The sequence below is a fragment of the Phodopus roborovskii genome, unplaced genomic scaffold, assembly GCF_943737965.1.
Source record: "Phodopus roborovskii unplaced genomic scaffold, PHOROB, whole genome shotgun sequence".
In the NCBI taxonomy this organism is placed as follows: domain Eukaryota; kingdom Metazoa; phylum Chordata; class Mammalia; order Rodentia; family Cricetidae; genus Phodopus; species Phodopus roborovskii.
In genome coordinates, this window is record NW_026126448.1 from 9,030,245 (window position 1) to 9,041,988 (window position 11,744).

An 11,744-nucleotide genomic window follows, 5' to 3' on the forward strand; every position below is an offset into this window, starting at 1 on the left:
AGGGTAGAAAGGGAGCCAGTAGTTAGCAGTCAAGGGTTACATATGCACTTGGCTGCTGTCTAATAATTGGAGCAGATGTTGGAAGGTTCTGGTGAGACCCTAGCTCCCTTCACTTCCAACATTGCATCATTTGACAGAAGAGATTGTCATGTTTCCCTACAGACCACACTTAAATTATGTGTAAAGTTTGTTATCTGAGCTGTATTGATTCTTTTCTGTAGACTTTCAACTTACTTCTCTCTTGGCAATACATGCTGTGCTGCTAGGCATATAGTGCCTCAACCTTCTGCTGTCTCTGCTATCATGCTATCCACAGTTGGCATGTCTTGTGTGGTTTATAGGTATGCTGCTGCTTTATTGTAAGTACATTAGGTTACACATTGCTTGTTACCAACATATCAGACCATGACTACAAAACACATATCAACCTCTTTTTAGACAGGTATGAGAGGAGGCTGTGATTGATAGAGAAGCAGGTTGTTACACAGAGGGGTCAGCAAGATGTTGATCTTCCTGATTTTAATTTTTTTATTTTGGAATACAAGGGTGGAGGGCATATATGGAGGTACTGGAAAATGCATGGGATTGGGGTACATGAAGTGAAATTCCCAAAGAACTAATTTAAAAATGTTTAAAAAGAATAACTCTCTGCGGGCATTAAACAGTAAGATTACTTAGGTGTTTTGAATTATACCTTAGAGTAGTCTGTCAATCAGAACGGGCATGATGGTTTCACAGTGGTTTGTCCCAATTATCAATTACTATCCTAGTTCAAACACACAGGTCTGTTACATACAATGAAAACACTGCCCATTCCTTAAACATTGGATACTCTACTCCAGCTTCTCCTGGATCCTGGTTCACTAGTCCACCCTACCATGCCCCATCACCTTGAGAAATGCCCTCTTGATGTCTTTGTTCCTTAGACTGTAGACCATTGGGTTGAGCAAGGCAGTGAAGGCATTGTAAAAGAGTGAGATCTGCTTGTCTCTCTCAGGGGAGTAGCTGGAGTTGGGCCTCATGTAGATGTAAGAGGCTGGACCATAGAAGAATGTGACCACAGTCAGGTGGGAGGCACAGGTAGAGAAAGCCTTGCAGCGGGCCTGGGTGGACTTGATCTTGAGAATTGCCTTTGCAATGTGAACATAGGAGGCCACTATGAGGGAAATGGGAGTAACAACCACAAAAACACTCAAGACCAGGTCCACCATCTCAATGATGTGGGTATCCATGCAAGCCAGGCTACGCACTGAAGGTCCTTCACAGAAGTAGTGGTTAACCCTGTTAGGTCCACAATATGGCAGACTCATGGTAAAGAAAGTATGTATCAGAGAGAAGAAGAAACCACAGATCCAAGTCCCGGCTGCCAACCATATACACAGTTCCCAGTTGAGGATGACAGTATAACGAAGTGGGTGGCAAATGGCCACATATCTGTCATAAGCCATGACAACAAAGAAGGTACACTCAGTTATACCCAGGGCTCCAAACACATACATCTGCAGCCAGCAGCCAGCAAAGGGGATGGTCTGAGAGTGAGCAAGAAGATGCACCAACATCTGGGGCATGGTAGTGGTGACATAGCACATATCCAACAGGGAGAGGATGCAGAGGAAGAAGTACATGGGCGTGTGCAGCTGTGTGTCCATGCAGACCAGCATGATGATGAGCCCATTGCCCATGACTGCGCTCAGGTAGATGAGAAGGAACACGGTGAAGAGGATGCTGTTGGTTGTGGGGTCACTGGAGAAGCCAAGCAGGATAAACTCAGAAACCCAGCTTTGGTTTTGCTCTGGAATCATCCACATGGTGCAGGCTGTAAGAGAATCACATTTATCTATGAGTCACCTGTCACATGGCAGCTATAGAGGCAGAAAGGGCAGAGACAGGGTGGTGAGATGGCTCAGAGAGCACTGACTGCTGTTCCGGGAAACCACACAGCTCAGAGCTGTCTGTGACTCCAGTTCCAGGAGACCAGATTCCTTCTTCTCACCTCCATAGGCCAGAGACTCACATGGTATACAAGCATGCATGCAGGCAAAAGCCCATACACACACACACACAAATAAAAAATAATGCTTTTTAAATAAAAAAGAAAGGCTGGGTGTGGTTCTGAGCACTGTTCAGTTTCTGTGAGCTCTTCTCAAGTTACTGAACCTCCCAACGCCTCAGTCTCCTCATCTATCAAAAGAGGTTGATGACACGCATATCTCAGGATTATGATGAATATCTAAAGCATCTCACAGAACTCCTGGAAACACCATGTAACACATGATGTGTTATTTTCAGTCTCACACATTCCTGCTCTGAGATGGCAGAGACAGGGGATTCCCCAGAATAAGATGGCTAGGTACACTACTTGAAGTGATGAACACTGGGTTCACCTGGGAAACCCTGCCTCAGTGAATTAGATGGAGGAAAAACTAAGAAGAACCGCACGTCAGTCTCTGCCTAAGCCAAACACACACACACACACACACACAGAGAGAGAGAGAGAGAGAGAGAGAGAGAGAGAGAGAGAGAGAGACATACGCAAGATAAAGAGTAAACAAGTAGATGAAACATGGGCCTAGACACATAAAGTCCTATGGGTGATGACTTTATGGGTCCTATGGGTTATGTGTCCAGTGCACTGGGGACACTGTAGTCTTCCCAGGGAATGCTGATGAATTGTGTGGATATGGGAGCAGGAAAGTTATTTCTTCCTGTTTTACTCCTAGATCCAACTGCACACAATCCAATCAATTCCAGGTGTCCTGCAGGTTTGAGTGATGAATCTAAAGCAACCAATTTTTTTAGATTCAAGCCTGATAACATCTATAATTTTAGGGGAAGCAAAAAAAAAAGCACTTCCGCACTTTCCATGGAAGGAAAAAGATAATGGTAATATAATGGTAATTTAGAATAAGCATACCATAACCACGAATGCTCCAATAGAATAAAACAACATTCACAGGACATTTCACAAGGCAGCTGTGAGCACTGATGAGGCTAAGGTTCTCAGCATCATTGCTCATCTGGACATTGCAGGAGAACCCACAGTGCCAATGCCCACGCTCCTCTCCTCTTCTCAATCTCACACTAACACATACCTACCCACATGACAGCAATAACAGATAGCTAGGATTGACAAGAGCGACTGGATCCAATGGGAGAGCAAATTAAAATGATCCCTTTAGTGTGTGCCTGGCTGTGTTCCCCAGAGTTGAACTTATTTAATGCATTTCCCAGCAATACAAATATCAACAATATCTCTGAAACAATATAATCACAAAGGAACATACAAATGCATGCTCCAGGAAAGATATGTAAAAACATTTCTAAACATTGCTGGAAATAGTGTGAATTAGGGCACTACTCATATGCTAACCAGCAAGACAATGGCTAAGGTAGGAATTGCTAATGATAGGAGTAGAATATGAAAGAGACTTCTAGACATCCTAATCTTCACTTCCCCTGTCCCTATTCCCTCTCCTGACCAGTCTACTGCTCATAATCCTCACAGCTGTCCTTCCTTTCAACCCAGGTCAGGAGCCCATCATCTTTATTATCAATTCTTGTTTAAATTAAAAACAATCTTATTTTACACACCAATCCCAGTTCCTCTCCCTCCCGTCCTCCCATTTTTCCCACCAACCCCCCCATCCCATCCCCCATAGATGCCAAGGGAAGTGAGACCTCCCATGGAGGTCATCAAACTCTGTCACATCATTTTGGGGCAGGACCTAGGCCCTTCCCCATGTATCTAGGCTGAGAGGGTATCCCTCCATAGGGAATAGGCTCCCAAAGTCCATTCATGCACTATGGATAAATACTGGTTCCACTGCCAGAGGCCCCATCGACTTCCCTAGCCCCACAACTAACACCCACATTCAGGGGGCCTGATTCAGTCTTATGATGGTGCCCCGGCTGTCAGCCTGGGATCCGTGAGCTCCCACTTGCTCCAAGCAGCTGTTTCTGTGGGTTTCCCTGGTGTGGTCTTAACCCTTTTGAGGAGCCCATCATCTCTCCTGGCATTTCTGCATCAGCATCTCCATGTGCCCCTTGCTTCTTAATTTTCCTCCTTCAACACGGTCTTTATATTTTAATATTAAAAATTATGTGCAATCCTTTGTTGACTCCCCATGGGAGGCCTCACCCTGTCTAAGGAGTGGATGGGAGTTGCAGTGGGGGAGAGGTCGGGGAGCAGAAGAAGGGAAGCAGAGTAGGAGGGGAAACTGGGATTGGTATGTAAAAAAAAAAAAAAAAAAAAAAAAAAAAAACATAGTTATACAATTTTAAAAATTTAAATGTTGTCAATGTTCTTAGATCATATTCTTCCCCCTCCGATCTCATCCCAGATCCTCACCACCCACCTTCATGTTCTTTCCCCTGCTCTCTCTTTCAAAACAAAACAATGAAAATCTTTTAAAAATTAAAGAAAGAAAATCAAAATGAAACCAAATGAAAAACAAACCATGGAGTCACTTTCTTACTGGCCAGCTAATCCTGGACATGAGCCATGCCCTGGAGTATAACAGATACAAACAGTGACACTATTGGAAACAAAACAAAACAAAACAGATTTTAGCTTCCATAGCAGGTATCAACTGTAAATACCTTCTTATTTAGGGCAGGACTTCTGAGTTCACATCCCATTCTCATTGTTTGCAATTTGTCTTCATCAAAAAGTCCTTCATGTGGTTGCTACAACAGTTTTTAAAGAAATCACACTGCTCTTATGAGGGCCCCGTTAAAATCCTTTCAAGAGCTCCCAAGCCCTGGCATTTGAGTCAGATGCACAGGTCATCATTCCTACCCTGCCTGCCTGAAGACCCAGACTCATTGCACACCTGTCTCCTCTGTCTACAATCTCTCCGTGAACAAATCTCCACGCAAGCACTGCCGGTCTCCTGCATGCCTCTGTCTCTCTCACTCCTTAAGGCAAGTGTTCTCATCATGGAGGGGGCCCATCTCCTTCACCATGTTGCCCACACTGTAGCTACAACAGTACTCAGCTCTGCTGGAAGCCATCCCTGTTGTGTTACCACCTCCCAACCCTGACCCAGTTGGTGACATCCTGCATTTCTTGCTATTGGCCTGTTACAATCTGAAGAATTCTAGAGGTCAATTTTGACACCAAACAACTTGGACAAACCCTTTGTTACTCTCTTGTTAACTGAAACCCCACACAACTAAGAAAGAAGTGTCTCTGATAGAGTGTGTCTGTGTGAGTGATTCCCTAACCTTTGCAACAACAAAAACAAAAACAACAACAACAACAAAAAAACCTAACATTTATTGAGTAAATTATTCATTCCAGCTGCTGTTGCACTAACTATACCTTAAAATGACAACAGTTCCCTGAGGGAAGTAATCTCACTTGTGTGTTATAGGTGAAAACCTAAGGACATGTGACAAGAGGAGATTTAGGTGATGTGACATCAGACCTTGGCTCTCAGTCACCTTCCCTGCTTCTGGCTCACAGGCTCTGAAGTAAGGAGGTGAGGAAGACAAAGTCTTCACGTTGTCCATCTAGTTGAGCTTATGGAGACTCAGCACATCCAGAGTTATCCCAGGACAGAGATGGATGGCTAGACACAGACCAGCTCTCCTGATATTTCCCTCCTGTCTGAATGTGGGAGACCCTGGGATGTATTCAAAATAGAAGAATCCAAGGGAAGGGGATTTGATGTGTGATTTCCAAGGCATGGGGACACCATTCAGTGAACCCCTGCCTTTTGTGGTTTCCTAGCTTAGTGGCCTCTGACTTGGCCTACAGTGTCCCAACAGGACAGCTGGCCCAAGTCTGTGAGCCCAACACTCACAGCTGAAATCATCATGGCTGATTTTCAGGCAGGAAAGAGCTACACATGGTAGCTCCAACCTACAAATCCAACATCTGTAAGGTTTGGAATGAGGAGTCCATGAATATTTCAATTATGTAGAGAGTTTAATGCCAGGCTAGGCTACAGCAAACTCACAAAACCCGTACCCCTCAAAAAACAATCATGAGTGCTCTGCCCACAAGTAGCAAGCTGTGTCTCCCTGTGTGGGGACACTCCTTCAAAGGCACTGACCACCACTGCTCTTTCATGGATATAGCTTTCTGTTTCACTTGAGATCTTTGAGCTCAGAATTCTATATCCTTTGTTTCTGAAAATGATTTGAAATGGACAAACATTCTATAAATATTTGTTGAATTAGTAATAGGAGGAAGGAGGAAGGAGGAACGAAGTGAGGACACAGGGTTGAGAAAGAAAGAAAAAAAGATCAGGCAATGAAGGAAGAGGTCTAGGGAGTTTGAGATATTTGCACAGAGGACCTGGAGATGATGGCTTAACTAATTATCTCTAGACACACAGATGACTGAACCCCAACCACAAGCCAAGCACCCTTGACTTTCTTACCACTTGTAAATCCAAGGACTGTCTCACTGACTGGCTGTTTCTTTCTCTAATGAGAAAGAGACTAAAGGAAAACCCCCTATAGCAACGTAGTTTAAAGTGATGGGATTTTAGGTAGCTCAATCTCCAGAAAAATTCCAAGGTGCTGTAGATTTAAATCTCTCACTTTCTCTGCAGCTCTGAATCCTGAAGATGGTGCCTATACAATCCTGCTTAACAAAAGCAAACTCACACATCTTCACCTCTTCCCAATGGGACCAGATACTGAGATTTTATGATCCTGCCTCCTCTATGAGCCTCCCCAGGAGAGCTGGGAAGGGACCAGTTCTGTTCCCAGTAGGGATGCTGAGATGAATCCTGGATGCTGTCAACAAGAGCACTGAAGTGAGACCCTTGGGTCAGAGCAGGAGGAAACAACCCACAGGTGTTCCCTTTCCTAGACTAAATGGGGGTAAGAGCAGCTCAGAGAAGAAGAGGTGGGACCTGGTCACCTGATACAGTCAAGGACTTAAGTTCTCATTCTGACTCCTCTTTTACTGCCCAAACCCTGAGCCCTGACACTCAAGGAGACCATGTTTGAGTCACATGCTTCTTTCTTCCTCAACTACCTTGGGGCAATCTTAATCCTCCCTTCTCTGCTGTGTAATATCTGAGCAAGTCACTCAGCCACTCTGGTGATAGAAAGTCATCAACAACGGGGGCTGGAGGGTGACTATGAAGAAAGAGTACTTGCTGGGCTTGCCGAAGACCTAGTTTGATTCTCAGCACTAACATGGCAGCACACAAACATCTATATCTCCAGTTCTGAATGATCTAGTACTCTCTTCTGATTTTTCCAGGAACCAGACATGCATGTGGAATATACACATAGGTGCAGGCAAAACATTCACATGCATAAACAAAAAAACAAAGAAGTGTCAATCATGACATTGTAGGTAGGTCTCTCTTTAGCCACCAGCTCACAAATAAAGACACAGAGGCTTATTATTAACTATGAAAGCCCAGCCTTCAGTTAAGCTTATCCCACTAGCTCTTTTAATTTAAATTAACCTACTTATATTAACCTATGTTTACCATGTGGCTTTTTACTTTTCTCTCATTCTGTATGTTCAACTCACCATGCCTTTTATGGCGTCTCCTGAGTGCCTCAATTTTCTTCTTCCTTTCTCTACCTGGATGTGCTGCCTATCTCTCCTGCCTAGTTGTTGGCCATTTAGCTTTTATTACACTAATCACAGTAATATCTCTTTATGATGTATAAATATCTTATACCATTTCTCCTTTTTGTCTAAATAAAAAGAAAGTGTTTAACTATAACATAGTAAAACTATACAATAAGAACAATTATCAGGTAAGAATTATATTCACAATTGTAATTCAAAAAATACTACAAAGAGAAATCATACCATACAACAGGACTCACATAGAAGGTTTATTGGAAAATCGAGAGAAGGGGCAGAAAAGGGGGCAGGTAGAGAGTCAGAGGCCGGTCCCTGGGGACAAGAGTGGTGGAAGAGAAAGAAAGAAAGGGAGAGAAGAAGAGAGGAAGAGAGATAGAGATGGGAGGAGGTCAGAGCCCTTTAAAAGGGGAACTTAGTGAATGTGCCCAGGAGGTGCTCTTAGTAGCTTCAGCTGAGGGCATATCCTGTCAGAACCCCAAGGGCAGGGCATTACAGATGCCTGAATACTAATAACAATATCCAGTTCATTTGTATTTAGGAAATTCAGAGAAAGTGCTATATTATCTATCCTATCTTAGTGACTCCAAAGTTTTATACCTAAACCACTTTCTATCATAACTTTTATTACAAACCTAAGAAATATCTCTTTAAATCTTAAAACATCTTAGATAAACAACTTAAGTTTTATGTTTCTCAACGTTGTAAACTTTACATCTTTTTTGTAAGTTTTTTTCTAACAAGGAAAAATGTAACTGTAACTATGTCATCTTCAACTTCATCAGAGACCAAGAAGGATATAATAATATCTGAGCAAACAGAAAGAGCAGAACAGGGCTGGAGAGATAGCTCAGCCGTTAAAGGCTAGGCTCACAACCAAAAATATAAGAAACAGCAGAACAAACAACTTCCTAACTATAAAAATGACAGAAGCAGCTGGCTGCCTAGACAATCCCCCAAGGTTCCTCTGCAATGCTGGGGCATCCATCTTTGGCCTACAGGCCTAGAATATCTGAAAGACTTTTCTGTGAAGCAGGAATTTTTAAGGACTATCCTACCCTGTCTTGGCAAAGTTTGGCAGTTATTATTTTTATTTTACATATCGATCCCAGTTACCTCTCCCTCCCTCTTTCCCTCTCTCCCACCCTCCCATAATCCCCAACCACTCTCCCCTCCCTTCCCCCCTCCATTCCACATGTAGGGTGATGCCTTCCAGGAGGTGTCATCTAAATCTGTCAAGTCTTTTGGAGTAGGGACTAGGCCTTCTCTCCTGTCTCTAGGTTGAGGGAGTACCCCTCCATGGGGAATGTGCTCCCAAAGTCCTTTTGTGCACCAGGGATACACCCTGGTTCCATTGTCCGAGGTCCCTTAGACTGCCCAGGCCTTCTAGCTGAGACCCATGTGCAGGGGGTCTGAGTCAGTCCCATGCTGGATTCCCAGCTATCAGTCTGGGGGCCCATTAGCTCCTCCTTATTTTTAAAGTGTTTAGTTTTTCTATTAATGCCTGTATCCATGATTTTACTGCATCTGTTTAAAGGTTTTCTCAGTCTCAGCTGCCTTACTGCACACCTGCAGTCTTCTCTGACCATGTGAGCCAAGCCTTAAGACCCTCGCACAGCTCCACTTGGTGCTAATTGGCTTAAAGCCCACAGGCAATGTCTGGGACTGGGAGGACATGTTTGACTCTGTGTTTGTGTGTTTGTAACTTTTTTTTCCTCAGGCCCTACGTGGAAATACATGACCCCACATCAAACATCATATCTTTGACCCACTAGCCTACAAATAATGACACAGGGACTTATTATTAATTATGAGAGCTCAGCCTTAGCTTAGGTTTGTCTCACTAGTGCTCTTAACTTAAATTAGCCTCCTCTTATTGTCTACATTTTGCCATGTGGCGTTTTACCTTTCTTTCATTCTACATGTCTGAATGAAACATGTCTATGGCGTTTCCTGGGTACCTCAATTGTTCTCTTCCTCTCTTTGCCTGGGATACCCACCTATTGCTCCCGCCTAGCTATTGGCCATTCAGCTTTTCACATCAATATCTCCTCACATTGTACAAATATCCCACACATTAAATACCAACATTTACTCAGCAGTGACATCTCCATACCAGTGGAATGAGAAAACACTAACATGGTTCAGATCTCTTAGATGCAGATAAGAATGTGAGTCCAACTTTTTCCAAAAGTGCTTCACCTTCAGCTCCGCGAAATTCCTCTTTGCTTTTTCTTAAGGGTTTCTGGCACAGCAGGAATCTTCTTTTTCTTCTCCGGTGCGGCCTACCGGAAGGCACAGAGGAAGCTCGTCTATGAAAAGGCAAAGCATTATCACAAGGAATACAGGCAGATGAACCGGACAGAGATTCGCATGGCTAGGATGGCAAGGAAAGCCAGAATCTACGTGCCTGCAGAACCCAAGATGGCATTCGTCATCCGAATCCGAGGTATCAATGGTGTGAGCCCAAAGGTCCACAAGGCGTTGCAGCTGCTCCTTCTTTGTCAGATCTTCAATGGCACCTTTGTTAAGCTCAACAAGGCTTCGATTAACATGCTGAGGATCGTGGAACCATACATTGCATGGGGGTACCCCAACATGAAGTCAGTAATCGAGCTCATCTACAGGCGTGGTTATGGCAAAATCGATTAAGAAGAGAATTGCCTTGACGGACAATTCCTTGATTGCTCGATCTCTTGAAAAATACAGCATTAATCTGCATTGAGGATCTGATCCATGAGATCTACACAGTGGGAAAACGGGTCAAGGAAGCCAACAACTTCCTGTGGCCCTTCAAATTGTCTTCTCCACGAGGTAGAATGAAGAAAAAGACCACTCACTTTGTGGAAGGTGGCGATGCTGGCAACAGGGAAGACTAGATAAACAGGCTTTTTAGAAGGATGAACTAAGGTGCTGCCTGTGGTATTTTTGTAATCTAGTCAATTAATAAACAGTCACAGCTTGGCAAAAAAAAAAAAAAAAAAAAAAAAAAAAGAATGTGAGTCCAAATACAGTAACCTCTGGAGCATGTTCTCTTGAAGTTACTGTTATTCTGACTTGGTTGCCTCTTCTGTAGAATTCCCTTCTAGTCTGACTAGAAAATAAATGTGATGATGTCAGTACCCTGCCACAAGTACTGGCAAGTGCCCCATGACCTTGAATCTCCACCCCCACCTTCAGTTTGTGACTTGGTGTCCTAAGGATTCAGAGAAAGACTGGACTATAAAGTCTTCCTGCTGATAGTGGTTGATTGATAAGAAGTTAGAATTCATGTGAGTTGTTCCTTAAAAACAACCAATAGTAAATGTTAATTATAAAATCACAATTAAATATATTGTATTGGAAACAAAGACAGGGTATATAGGAATGTAGCTCAGCTGCATAGCACCTAAGTAAATACAGTGCTTGAGGCTAGAATTTGAATCATAACATTAAAAACAAGTGAAGGCAACACAAGCTCTGAGCTCTGCACATCCTGATGAACAACTCCATTTTCCTGGCCTCTGTGTTTAGCAGTCGTATAGTGTGGTGCATTTGCTAGTTGAAACACTGTACAATACCTTGCTAGTTGAAACACTGTACAATACGGTGTAATCTCAACTGCTGTCCAGTATGTGTTGCAACAATGACACTGGCCATGATGGTGTATTTACGCCTTAGCTATTGGCAATCAGCACTAATCAGAAGCACCTGGGCATAGCCCTGGCCCCTGCAGTGCAGTTGCTAACCATTGTTCCACAGCTCTGACCCCAACTCTTCTCACTCCTGTTGTTGGTCCTCATCCGCTCTGGAGAAGCTGAGAGTCAAGCCCAGGCAGAGATTCTTCTCCACCAGGATAGATAAAGAAACAGAGGGTCAGGGAGAAGCAGACAGAATACTAACTGTCACATATAGAATGACACAGCCACCCCTGGCTCTGTTGTTTTTTGTCATGGAGATTTCATTATAGATTTATAGGGAGGGGCTCATGAGGTAGACACACAAACATACACCATCTGAGTTAGACATGGATGTCATTCATCAACATGGCAGAAAAACAACTACATGGTGGAAATCAGGACACAAAAAGGTAGGTAGACTTAACAGAGCCTCATGGCTGCTCCAAGGGACTGACTGTACAGGCTGTATTTTTAAATAACTACAGCACTTGGGGATTCTCAAGAATAGTTCTACAAGCCCA

General features: G+C 43.5%; 2 pseudogenes; one reads left to right on the forward strand and one right to left on the reverse strand.

Annotated features, from left to right (window-relative positions):
* Positions 1-593: 593 nt before the first annotated feature.
* On the reverse strand, positions 594-1,857 carry LOC127225041 (olfactory receptor 2A12-like; annotated as a pseudogene).
* A 7,644-nt stretch (positions 1,858-9,501) lies between these two features.
* On the forward strand, positions 9,502-10,488 carry LOC127225076 (60S ribosomal protein L7-like; annotated as a pseudogene).
* The last annotated feature ends 1,256 nt before the right edge of the window (positions 10,489-11,744 follow it).